Source organism: Nicotiana attenuata, chromosome 7 (assembly GCF_001879085.1).
Source record: "Nicotiana attenuata strain UT chromosome 7, NIATTr2, whole genome shotgun sequence".
Classification (NCBI taxonomy): Eukaryota; Viridiplantae; Streptophyta; class Magnoliopsida; order Solanales; family Solanaceae; genus Nicotiana; species Nicotiana attenuata.
The window spans coordinates 2,163,141-2,177,279 of NC_031995.1; positions in this window are offsets into that span (position 1 = coordinate 2,163,141).

Sequence of the window (14,139 nt, forward strand, 5' to 3'; positions counted from 1 at the left end):
GGTGAACCATGTATGGACCCTGCCAGTTGGGGGAAAACTTCCCTTTGGCTTCATCTTGATGCGGGAAAATTTTCTTTAACACCAGCTGCCCTGGCATGAACTGTCTCGGCTTGACTCTTTTGTTGAAGGCTCTGGACATTCTGTTCTGATAAAGTTGACCATGGCAAACTACATTCATTCTCTTTCCATCTATAAGAGCCAGTTGCTCGTAGCGACTCTTTACCCATTCTGCATCGTCGAGCTCAGCTTCCTGTATGATTCTTAAGGAAGGAATTTCCACTTCGGCGGGAATGACGGCTTCTGTACCATAAACCAGCATATAGGGGGTTGCCCCAGTTAATGTGCGGATTGTGGTGCGATATCCCAACAGAGCAAATGATAGCTTTTCGTGCCATTGCTTATGTTTCTCTATCATTTTTTGGCGGCTTCTACAGCTCCGTTCATTTGAGGCCTGTAGGCTGTAGAATTTTTGTGTCTGATCTTGAAGGTTTCACACATGATTCTTATCAAGTTGCTGCTGAGATTGGAACCATTATCAGTAATGATTGATTCTGGAATCCCGAACTGACAAACAATGCGGTCGCGGACGAAGTCTGCCACGACTTTCTTAGTTACTGCTCTGTAAGATGCTGCTTCGACCCATTTGGTGAAATAGTCGATTGCTACTAGGATAAACCTGTGCCCGTTAGAAGCGGCAGGCTCGATCGTTCCAATGACATCCATTCCCCAGGCGGCGAAATGCCATATTGAGCTTGTTGCGTTAAGCTCATTTGGAGGTACCTTTATCATGTCTGCATGTATCTGACAGCGGTGGCATTTTCAGACATACTGGATGCAGTCCGTCTCCATAGTCATCCAAAAGTAACCAGCTCAGAGTATCTTCTTTGGTTAGACAAAACCGTTCATATGTGGACCGGAGGTCCCAGCGTGGATTTCCTTTAGTAGCTTGGATGATTCCTTTGCGTCGACACACCTTAATAATCCCAAATCAGGAGTCCTCCTATATAGGATTCCCCCGCTATGAAAGAAGTTGTTGGATAACCTCCAAAGTGTGCGTTTCTGAATAGGATTTGCAAGCTCTGGGTACTCTCCTTTTGCTAGATATTCCTTGATATCATGAAACCAAGGCTTTCCGTCTGCTTCCTCTTAGACATGGGCACAGTAAGCTGGCTGATTATGAATTTTCACCGGAATGGGATCAATAAAATTCTTACCCGGATGCTGTATCATAAATGATAGGGTAGCCAATGCATCAGCGAACTCATTCTGGACTCTGGGAACATGTTGGAATTCCGTCTTCGTGAACCTCTTTCTCAATTCCTGTACATGATGCAGATACGGGAGTATCTTGGAGTTCTTGGTTTCCTATTCTTCTCGTACCTGATGTATAAGTAAATCTGAATCTCCAATCACTAGCAGCTCTTGCACGTTCATGTCAATGGCTATCTTGAGCCCTAAGATGCAGGCTTCGTACTCGGCCATATTGTTGGTGCACGGGAACCTGAGTTTGGCAGACACCAGATAATACTGACCGGTTTCTGATACTAGGACTGCTCCTATGCCAATTCCTTTGAAATTTGCTGCTCCATCGAAAAACATTCTCCAACCATCATAGGATTCTACGATGTCTTCTCCTATGAATGATACCTCTTCGTCAGGAAAATACGTCTTTAGGGGTATCCCGGTAGTCGACACAGACTCTGACCTTCCTGTCCTTCTTTAGTACTGGCACAATGTTGGCTAACCATGTCGGGTATTCTACTACCCTGAAGACCTTGGCTTTGACCTGCTTGGTGACTTCTTCCTTGGTTTTCAAACTCATATCAGGTTTGAACTTTCTGAGCTTTTGCTTTACCGGCGGACATGTTGGATCAGTTGACAGTTTGTGAGCCACAATAGACGTGCTCAGGCCCGTCATGTCGGCATATGACCAGGCGAATATGTCCTAATATTCCTTTGGAAGTTCTGTGTATTCCTTCTTTTCTGATGGCGATAAGTGGACATTGATTCGTGTTTCTTTGACGTTTTCTGCATCTCCCAGGTTAACAACCTCAGTCTCGTCCAGGTTGGACTTTGGTCTGTTTTTAAAATTCTCAACTTCCTTAACAAAATCCTCCGGTATGTCATCTTCCTATGAATCTATGTCCGTTTGTTGCGTTGTCTCGTTGCATGTCACAGTCATCGGTTCATCAAAATAAGTAATAGTAATGCTGTATAAATAAAGTAATGAGAGAAAATAATAAGAGTGTTGATTTATATGGAAAACCGAAATGCTTTGATAAATTCTATAACTGTTTTGAACATTGAAGATCTTATTGCGGAAATTAAAAATGCGAAAGGAAAAATTAACTAGTAAAAATAAAAGATAGTGCATGATGCTTGTTCAGCCTTGCTACCCCGAGGCTCGCCGGGCTCTGGTGGTTCTGATGGTCCAGTTATTGAGGCGTACTCCTCTGCTTACGACCTGTATGGAAGGGCCTTCCTCCCCCTCCTCCTCGAGAACGACACAACATTCCATATCATCGTCTTCTAGGAACAATTTCTTCACCGCTGCCAGTGCTTCCTCTTCTTCTGACCCATAGATAATATCGGCCGGTTGGAAAGTCTGTTCCAAGCGTGGTATTGGCTGCTCTAGCGGATAGTAAGGACCGTGCCATGGTGGCGACCAGTTGTTGAATTCTTTCCAGGTATACCCATATCCCAGACCGAAAGTGGTGCCGTGCTTCTTGAGTTTTATGGGCTTAGTGATTCCTTGGAGGTTCTTGCCAAGCCCCTTACCAGGTTCGTACCCACTCCAGTTCAATTGCTCTCGATTTTGTCGTCCCACCATTTATCCTTGTCAACGGCATTGACTTGCTCGATGTGGTGATAGGTCTCTCCGCCTAACTTTCTTCTGCCTCCGATCGCCGGAATGGTCTGGCGACTGTATATAGGATTGCTATCGTCGCCGTGAATGATCACCTCCTGGTGATTCCACTCAAACTTTACCGCCTGATGTAGTGTTGATGCTACAGCCCCAGCAGCATGAATCCAAGGCCGTCCCAACAGCAGATTGTAAGATGCTAGCACATCTATTACTTGAAAATCAACATCGAACCAAGTAGGCCCCATTTGCAAACACAGACTAATTTCCCCAATGGTGGACCTTTGGGAGCCGTCGAAAGCTTTCACGTTGATGGCCCCGTCCTTTATCTCGTGCAGTCCTTTACCCAACGTCCTGAGTGTTACCAACGGACAAATGTTGAGGCTAGACCCTCCATCAATCAGGATTCTGGTGATAAAATAGCCTTCGTGTTGTACGGTGATGTGCGATGCCTTGTTGTGACTCAACCCTTCTGGTGGCAGCTCATCTTCGTGAAAAGTGATCTTATGACTTTCCAATACCTGTCCTACCATGTTAGCCACTTTTCCCTTATTTATTTTATAAAAAATAGTAGAATAATTTCCGAAAATAAATTAAGGGTACTAAAATGATTAATAATACATAATTATCAAATTAAAAATATTGGACCTAATTTTTGTAGACATAAACGTAATTAAATCTAAAAGGGGCTAATATAGCAATTGTATGCAATTTAGGTTTTAAAAATACTAAATAAATTTGTAAAAATATGCAACAATTACATTAGCTATATTTTAGCATAAATATGAGAGTCCAATAAATGAATCACCAAAATGGTAGTTTTGGGAATAATTATTGGGTTTTTCTGGATAAGATAGGGCAATAAATTGATTTTAAAAATCTTTAAAAATTAAGGAAAAATAATAAAACATTTGGACATACCTATATGCATATATATGCTATTTTGAAAGTATTTTGCATATTTAAAATATTTAGGGAAAAATTGGGTATCAACAAGGTATACCTAGGCATGAGGTTAACTCCCGAGCTCAGGAAAAAACTCATTCAATTTCTTATAGCTAACATAGATTGTTTCGCTTGGACCCATCTTGATATGATAAGGATCCCGCCAGAGATAACCACTCACAAGCTAAGCCTGGACCCAAAATTCCATCTGGTCAAGCAGAAAAGAAGGCCCAGTCTGAGGTCAAACATGCTTTCATCAAGGACGAGGTATCTAAACTCATTAAAATAGGGTCCTTTCGGGAGGTTAAATACCCGGATTGGTTAGAAAACGTAGTAGTAGTCCCTAGAAAAGGGAACAAATTAAGAATGTGTGTACACTATAAGGATTTGAACAAGGCATGTCTCAAGGACTCTTTCCCTCTGCCCAACATCGATCGCATGGTCAATGCCACGACCGGCCACGAGATCCTCAATTTTCTCGACGCCAATTTCGGGTACAACCAAATATGGATGGACCTGGATGATTAGGAAAAAACCTCTTTCATCACCAAGTACGACACGTACTGCTATAACGTGATGCCATTCAGATTAAAAAAATGTCGTTGCCACTTATCAACACCTAGTAAAACGGATGTTCGAGGAACAAATAGGAAGGTCAATGGAAGTTTACATTGACGATATGTTGGTTAAGTCCCTGCGAGTAGAGGACCATTTAAAATATTTGCAGGAGACCTTCGGCATATTGAATAGGTACAATATGAAGCTGAACCCAGAGAAATGTGCGTTCGAAGTCGGAGCAGGTAAATTACTCAAGTTCATAGTATCCAACCAGAGAATCGAGATCAAACCCGACAAGATCAAGGCCATCGAAGATATCACAGTCATGGACAACGTGAAGGCCGTGCAAAGATTAACCGAACACATAGCCGCCCTAGGGCGATTCATCTCAAGGTCCTCCAATAAGAGCCACCGATTCTTCTCTCTACTAAAGAAGAAGAGCAACTTTTCATGGACTCCAGAATGCCAACGGGGCTTGTAGGAACTCAAGTGATAGCCCACTACTGCTTCACACACCGAAGGCAGACGAACAACTATACCTATACTTGGCAGTATCAAAGATAGCGATAAGTGGAGTCCTGGTCCGGGAAGAACAAGGTATGCAATTTCCAATTTACTATGTTAGTAGGACTCTAACTGAGGCCGAAACTATATATCCTTACCTGAAAAAATTGGTGCTCGCTTTGCTAAGTGCCTCTAGGAAACTAAAACCATATTTTTAGTGCCATCTTATATGTATCGTGACTGCTTACCCATTGTGAAATATAATGCATAAATCCGAACTCTCGAGACGATTGGCCAAATGGGCCATGGAAATTAGTGGGTGCAATATTGAATATCAACCCGGACAACCATTGAATCTCAAATTTTGGCAGATTTCATGGCTGACTTTACGCCGACCCTAATACCCGAGGTCCAACGAGAGTTGTTGGTAAACTCGGGCACGTCCTCAGGAATATAGACCCTCTTTACGGACGGTGCCTCAAACTCAAAAGGGTCCGGACTCTGCATCGTATTGAAGCCACCAACAGGCAATGTAGTTAGACAATCTGTTAGGACTGTGGAATTGACTAACAAGGAGGACGAATATGAGGCCATGATTGCAGGTCTCGAACTAGCCAAAACCTTGGGGGGGAGGTGATCGAAGCTAAGTGCAACTCACTCCTAGTGGTAAACCAAGTTAATGGAACATTCGAGGTTAGAGAAGAACGTATGCAAAGGTACCTGTATAAGTTGCAGGTAATATTAGATCGGTTCAAGGAGTGGACTTTACAACATGTCCCCCGGGATCAAAATAGTAAGGCCGATGCCCTTGCTAACTTAGGGTCATCGGTCGAGGACAACAAGCTCAAATCGAGGGAAGTCGTGCAACTCATGAGATCGGTGGTGGAAGAAGGTCATGCCGAGATAATCTCTACAAGCCTGACTTGGGATTGGAGAAACAAATATGTAGAATATCTGAAGATTGGAAAACTGCCCTCGGATCCAAAAAAATTAAGGGCCCTGCATACAAAGGCAGCCCGGTTTAGCTTGTCCGAAGACTGGACCTTATTCATGAAAACGTTCGATGGCCCACTAGGGATATGTCCAGGACCGGGAGATACCGAATACGTCATGACGAAAGTTCATGAGGGCACCTGCAGAAATCATTCAGGTGCCGAATCATTAGTTCAAAAGGTAATCAGAGCCGGTTACTACTGGATCGACATGGAAAAGGACGCAAAGGAGTTCGTACGGAAATGTAATGGGTGCCAAAGACACGCTCCGATGATTCATCAACCCGGGGAGCTGATGCATTCGATCTTGCACCATGGCCGTTCATGAAGTTGGGAATGGACATCGTCGGCCCCCTTACATGGGCACCCGGTAAGGCTCAATTTATATTGTTTATGACTGATTATTTTTCTAAATGGGTAGAAGCCCAGGCGTACGAGAAGGTCAGGAAGAAGGAAGTCATTGATTTCATTTAGGACCACATCATGTGCCGGTTCGAAATGTCATCCGAGATCGTACGCGACAATGGGAAACAATTCATTGGTAGCAAAGTAACCAAATTTCTTGAAGACCACAAGATCAAAAGGATCCTATAAACACCTTATCACCCTAGTGGGAACGGACAAGCAGAATCGACCAACAAAACCATATTCCAAAACCTTAAAAAGAGGTTAACCGATGCCAAAGGAAAACGGAAGGAAATTCTACCCTAAGTCCTATGGGCATACCGTACAACCTCAAAGTCCAGTGCCGAGGCCACCCTGTTCTCATTGGTTTTCGGTGCCAAAGCTCTAATACTGGTCAAAGTCAGAGAACCATGTATTAGATTCCGATATGCAACAAAGGAATCTAATGACGAGGCCATGAGTGCGAGTCTGGAACTATTAGATGAAAGGCGCGAAACTGCCCTTGTCCGGTTTTTCGCCCAAAAATAGCGGATTGAGAGATATTACAATCGAAAGGCCAACCTTCTAGACTTCAATACCGGGGACTTGGTACTTAAAAGGTCACACTGAGCACTCAAAATCCGAACAAAGGGAAGTTGGGGCCGAACTGGGAAGGACCATACCAAATTATCGAGATCACCGGAAAGGGATCCTACAAACTCGGAAAAATAAATGGCGAGCAACTACCGCACAACTGGAATATAACTCACTTGAAACGATATTACTGCTAAGGTACGACCCCATTATTTATTTTATTTACATTTTGAACTAACACTTGCAGGTAACCAACAAGGAACGGTACATAATTTTAGGTATGAAAGCACGAAATGCACTCTTTTTCCCTTGAGCCCGTTTTGTGCCAAATGGGTTTTCCGGCAAGGTTTTTAACGAGGCAATAGTGGATCGTGCTAACTTATAATAGAAGGCCGGTCATGAACCGGTGTCAAAGATCACATCCACAGTATCTGAGGCTTCTCTCTATGATCAACCTCGAATACTGGGGATGTCCCTCGGATATCGACTTGAGCAAGGAAAGAAACTTCGTGATTGAAGGGTCTCGATCGATAGGATTTATTGTAAAGGCCAAACAGTCAAATGAACCGTGCCCACATAGACTGCTTGAGCCCTGGCACAAAGCATATACACATGTATAAATATTATGCATAAGAATAAAAAGAAGTCTCTTCCTTGCGTATAAATATCTTGTCCTTTAAAAATTTTCTTTCATTTCTCAAGGAATTTCCTACATCCGATCCCCTAAAGGTATCGAGTCCAAGGGCCACCTTGATCTGAGTTCAAACAATCACTCTCACTCGGGGACTGCCGTCCGAAAATAAACTCGGACGGTTCAAGCTATCAGAGCTCGGGGGCATAAGACCTATTAGGTAACGCCCGAATTTAAGGCTACGACCATCCCCACTCGGGGACTGTTATCTTAGGAAAGCCCGGATAACTCCGGATAACAAGCCCACTGGGTAACACCTGAATTAAAAAGGCTACGACCATATTAAAGTGGCTTGGAGATTTTTGAGAACCCGTAACAAAAACAGCAAGGCCTTAAGATTTCTTAACCGGTTCTAAAGGCTACCCTCGGCAAATTATTATCTACAAAAGTTTAAGTACTTTGGGGAAAAGAATTTCGGTCACACTGAACCACCATGATGCCTTAAAACAAAATAATGTTGAAGGCAAGGTTTGTTCGAACCTCCGAACGTAACCTCACTATTTCATGCTAAGGCATTTCGATCTTTGCAAATATAAGTAATAAAGCAAAAGGATTTTCTAAAACTGTTGAAGGGATAAAGCCTTATATCCATATCACAAATTCGTTTTACAAGGGCCAAACTGCCCCGATACAAATTTTTACAAGGCCAAACGGCCTCAACAAAAGGGTAATACGAAAAGCAAAAAAACAAAAACATATGAAAAGAGCGTAAGTGGCCTAGTCTTTGCCGGGGGCCGCATCATCACCATCGGGGTCTCCTCCACCCACGGATCCGCTTAAACCCTCGGAGCCATCATCATCCTCGGGATAAGCCAACTTTTTGGCCTCGACTTTGAGCTCCTTGGCACTCTTAATTTTGGCTGATAAGTCGAAACCCCGAGCGTTAATCTCCTCGAGAGCCTCCCTTCAGAATTGCCGCTTCGAGTGCTCGACGATATCCTTTGATCGAACCTGGGCCGCCTCGGTATCGGCCTTATAAACTGCCACCATCTCGTCGATATTGACTTTAACTACCTTGGCTTCCGACTTGGCCGTCTCAAGCTCCTTGGCTAGATTTTCTCGATCAGAGACGACCGAATTTAGCTGAAACTAGAGCTCATCGATATTTTTGGCCTGCACCAAGACCTTTTCCTTTACAACTCAAAGTTGGACCTCAGCCGAAGCAAATGGTGCCCGGGCAGTCTCCTTTTCCGAGACCAAGCGGTCCATTTTTCTTTTCCATTCTTCGGCCTTGCCTTTACCGCATCCACCTCTGCTCGGAGTTGCTCGATCTGATCAAGCTTTTTTTGGCGGGTTTGGAGCGTTAGTCACCGCGTCTGACTCGTCGTCACTAACCTTAAATACTCTTATTACCTGCGAAACTAGGTTGGCATGCTCCTTTTGAGCTGCCTCTAGCTCAGCTTTGAGGTTCTTAACCTCCCCCTCACGTTGCTCGCTGAGAAGTTTATAAGCATCCCTCTTCTCAGTGAGCCCTCGAATCTCGGCCTCATATTGGTTTAACTCTTCCTTATATCCGAGAAGAGTCTCGTGGTGAAGCACCAAGGCCTACAAACAAAAAGGAAAAAGTTACGATTATTTATGAACTAATCTAAGTACATAATATAAGTCGTCAAGAGCCATCCGAAGTTACCCAGTTTAACGCCTATTCTGCTTTGTTGAACAGGCAGGGCGCATCCACTTCGCTCACCTTGGCTTGATCCTCTTCGTTCACCAGGCACCGAAGATAACTGGCAACCCTTACGGGGGCAGAGAGGACCTAGGAATCCTCCACAATAGACATGATGACCGCCGCTTCCGATCAGGATTCGCACTCGGAGCTGGGAACCTGTTGACTAGTTTTGGACTTGAAGAAGGCCCGCTGGTTCCCGAAGACGGACTCTTCCTTGGCACCGGTAAGTCACCCAACCGGGTGACATCCTCCATGGTGGTAGAGTCTAAGCCATCAAAAAAGTTATGAAAAGGGTCTAACGCCCCTTGGGGCCTCTCGTTGGGGCGTTCTTTCAGCATCTGAGCCTCGTTGATCATGGAACCGATAAACGAAGGTGACTTGGAGAGATCTATCACTATGAGTACGTCCTTCGCGGCATTGTCGTCTGAGCGAGAAGCACCAGCATGGTCTCCTTATCGGCCTCCCTAACTTGGGGTGAAATGGACTCGCCCCTGTCTGGTTCGGAGGCCTCGACCACTGCCTCTTCATTGGCCCCCGTGCTTTGAGGCAATTTAGTGTCACCTCTCTCTGGTTCAAAGGCCCCTTGTCCCTCAAGCTGCGACCGCACGCGGGCCACAAGTTTAGAAGTTTCATCTTCTTCTGCGTCTTCTTCTTCTTCGGATTCATCCCTCTGCCGGTGGAGAGAGTACTCCGATGATGGTGCTTGGGCACTGGTGCTTTCTTTGGATTTGCGCACCAGCCTCCTCTTTGATTTTTTCTTCTCCGATTTCAGAGAACTCGGAGCCCTTTTTCTCTTCTTCTCCTCACCTTATCTCGGAGCAAGGGACTCGGTGGGGCAATCGTAGTCACTGGATGGAGGCCTCATTGCGACATCCTTGGAAAGACCCTCAAAGAAAAAAGAAACGAGTAAGGACTCAGCAGCACGAAGGAAACCCAAGTGTTCTCCACTCAAGAAAGGAATCTCACTATGAGAATGGGCCTCCCATCGGCCCTTCAAAAGTTCGCACCATGTACGCTTGGAATATAAATTTTGAGACGCAATGCCCTCAACCCACTCCCTGAGTCGACAGACAACATTCGGGACCCGAGTAACAGCTGCACCACCAAACACCGATAAGAAAGAAGGAAAAGAGAGTGAAATAAAATCTTGGAAAAATGTAACTTTACTTACGTTTTGTGTTCCACTTCTCGGGGAATGGCATGTACTCTGCTGGGATCAGGTCCGAGGTCCTCACTCGGACAAAACGGCCTAGCCAACCTCAATCGGATCTTCATCGATGCTCGAGAATGGGGCTTTACTAGCCCTGCGTGCAAGTTTAATCAATCCCCCCCCAAAGAGTCAGGGATTGTATAGGCGCATAAGGTGGTCGACGGTGAATGAGCATCCGTCGATCTTGCTCACGAAGAACCGAAGAAGAATGACGATCCTCTAGAATGAGGGGTGAATCTAACTAAGGCACACCTTGTACCTTTTGTAGAAGTGGATGATTACCGGGTCCAACGGGTCCAGCGTAAAGGGAAAAGTGTAAACACTTAAGTATCCCTCGACAAGGTAGTGATATCTTCATCGCACCCGAGAACCACCACGTCCTTGCAGTCCCAGTTGCACCTTTTTTACCATAAGGAGAATTTCTTAGGTGATCGAGCAGATATATCTAGAGACCTTCTCACACCAGCCCGGTACGGTTGAAGCTTTTTCAATCTTAAAATTGACGGTCACCGAGCACCCGCTAGGAATGAACGTGCTAAGAGGAGATTCCAGTGCTGGTTCCTCGTCGGCCAGTCGTCATGTTGATGTAGTTTCTTTTTGGGGAACTATTTTGGATGTCTTCGCCATTTCCTTTTAATGAAGGATAAAAGATGAAAAAAAGAAAGTTAAAGGGATACACTTGATGGTTTGGAATGAAGACAAGCGAAAATCCTTACAAAGATCTCAAGAAACCAGGATACAAATTCTAGAAAATGTAAAGATTTCTAAGGAACAAAAGTAGAAAAGTTTTGGATGTAAAGTTCGAATGAATGAAGAAGGGAGTATTTATTATTTCCAAACGACGGTTCAAATCCAGGGGTGGCCGACCAGCAACTGACAAGCATTTAATTCCATTAAGACGTGACTGACGAGTTGTTTTGTTGATTTTGTCTTTTCTGACGCTTAGTACCGAGGTGAGAGTCGGAAGCTCATATCGTTTCTCGTCATTTACTCTCCGAAAAAATGAGGGGACTATCTGTATAAGGTCAAAATCAGGCTCGTCTACTACATGACAGATCGGGCTCGGAGCACGAGGGACTGAAGATCGACCCTGGTCCCACCGCGCCAGAACCCGAGATCCGAATGTCCATCCTCGAGAACATTGAGTCTGTGATCCCGGAATCGACTCTGACCCCGAAAGAGCTTGAGGAAACATTGTTAGTATAACCAATATAAGACCGGAACAAAGGAAGGCTGAAATATTCGTGACCGGTCGAATATTACGGCAGGAATCTCGGCACATATCAATATGGAACCAGAAAATCAGGAAATCAGGAAATTTTTACCTTTTATAGAATTATACCTAAATTAGGACTTCCCTACTATATAAAGGGGGTCTGATCACTTGTAAAATACATTGTAACACGCATTCTAAAGCAATATATTATTTTCTCTTTAAGCCCTTATTCAACTATCTTGTTATCCGATCGAAGTTCATCCAGTTCAAGGGCGGTCAACCTCCCAAGGCAGTTTCTGCTCAAGTCGTGTGGTTCGAATTTATTTTATTATTGTTTATTTCAATTGCAATTCAATTCATCTTTTTTTGTGGTAAGTTAATCCACGTATACTTAAAACTACTTACAAATTCAATTGTTATCCGACTTTAAGGGTAAACAACTTTATTGCCAATATTAACTACAATGATACGGTTCTCTGGCATGCTAATATTTCTATTAAGTTTTATCAAGACGAGAAAACTCAAAACTTCATTGATGTAAATTTTAGTTAGTATTTGGATATTCAAGTTAGCCATTTATGTCAATAGACTAGAACAACTGAAATAGATACTTTTTGTAGATTCTGTTGCATAAATTATTGACACACAAGAAATGTAAGAAATGACTAGGACCTTTTGTAGAGAGATTAGTAATGTAACAGATCCTAGATCACAGTTTCTGTGTTCATGGTGTAGGTTAAGAAACTGTTATATCAGTACACTAACTGCTCAAGTTATAGTGTTCCTAAAATTTTGTGAAGATGTTAGTTTTGTATGTTTGTAACTTCTTCCAGATGCCATGGATTTCACACTGAGCGAAGGTGGACCAGTAGAAGGTTTTGATTACGTGGACGACCTAATAAGGAGGTCTGGTCACTGTGGAACAGGTGGCTACTACAACGTCTACTGTTGTGAATTCCTAGACGGGAATCCATTTGGTTTGCCTATTGAAACTTATGCGGTGAAAGCATTCAAGCCGCACGCCTCTCATTCATACGAGGTAGTGTCTCAATGCATTGTTTCTTCTTTTTGTTTATTAGATAACTATTGTCTCAGCATCTTTGCTATTTTTTGAAAACTTATAATGTAGCGGGCATAACATATTCTTTATTCGTTTGGTAGGGAGAGAAGTCTATTATGCAACAATTACGACACTCAAGCCGCACGCCTCTCATTCATTCGAGGTAGTGTCTCAATGCATTGTTTCTTCTTGTGGTTTATTAGATAACTATTGTCTCAGTGTCTGTTCTATTTTCTGAAAACTTATAATGTAGCGGTTCTAACATATTCTTTATTCGTTTGGTAGGGAGAAGTCTTTCTTGCAAGAATTATAGTACAAGTTATTCCCTAAACTGATAGGATATGGAGACAATGGACGTTCCAGATGTTACATAGTTATGCAGTACTATTCTGGTGGTACTGTAACGACCCGACCGATCGTTTTGAGCTTTTGCACTTTGATCGCCAGTTCTCGGGCATGACTTGCCCCGTACGATGTATTATGACTGATGTAGATCGTTGGTTTTGGTTTTCACGAAAATCGGTATGAATTTGAAAGAACAGTCTCAGTTGAAAGCTTTGAATTTGAAAGGTTTGACCAAGAGTTGACTTATTTGTATATGAGCTTGGGATCAGAATTTTTATGATTTGGTTAGCTTCGTTGGGTGATTTATGACTTAGGAGCGTGATCAGAATTGGTTTTGGAGGTCCGGTGTAGAATTAGGCTTGAATTGGCAAAGTTAGTATTTTGGCGATTTCCGGTTGATAGGTGAGATTTTGACCGAGGGTCGGAATGGAATTCTGAGAGATGCTGTAGCTTAGTTGTGTGATTTGGGATGTGTGTGTAAAATTTCAGGTCATTCGGAGATGATTTGGTTGGGTTTTTGATCAAATGCATGTTTCGGGAGTTTTAGAAGAACTTAGGCTTGAATTCGATGTAATTCGATGGTTTTAGTGTTGTTTGAGGTGTTTTGATGATTGGAACAAGTTTGAATGATGTTTTAGGAGGTGTTGGTGCTTTTGGTTGAGGTCCCGGGGCCTCGGGGTGATTTCGGATGGCTAACGGGAAGTTTGGAGTTGAAGAATATAGCAGAAAATGCAGCAGCAGTGCAGGTCCAAGTTTTGCCTTCGCGATTGCGTTTGAGTCTCGCGTTCACGGAAGGTCGTTTGGTTGTCCATCGCATTCGCGTTTCAGTGGTTGCGTTTGCGTAGAGTTGTTTGGCGTGTGAAGGTTCCAGAGCAAATGCTCTTCGCGTTCGCGGGAGAGGGGACCGCGTTCGCGTAGGTTCAGAAACCCAGGGCATCGCGTTCGCGTGTGGGACACCGCGTTTGCGAAGGGTAATTTTGGTCAGAGGAATATTTGCTCATTGCGAACGCGAGAGGGCCATCGTGTTTGCATAGAAGAAAAATCACAACCGGGCAGAAGGGTTTTAAAATACTTCATCCGCGAGACTAAGTTATTTTCCACCATTGTT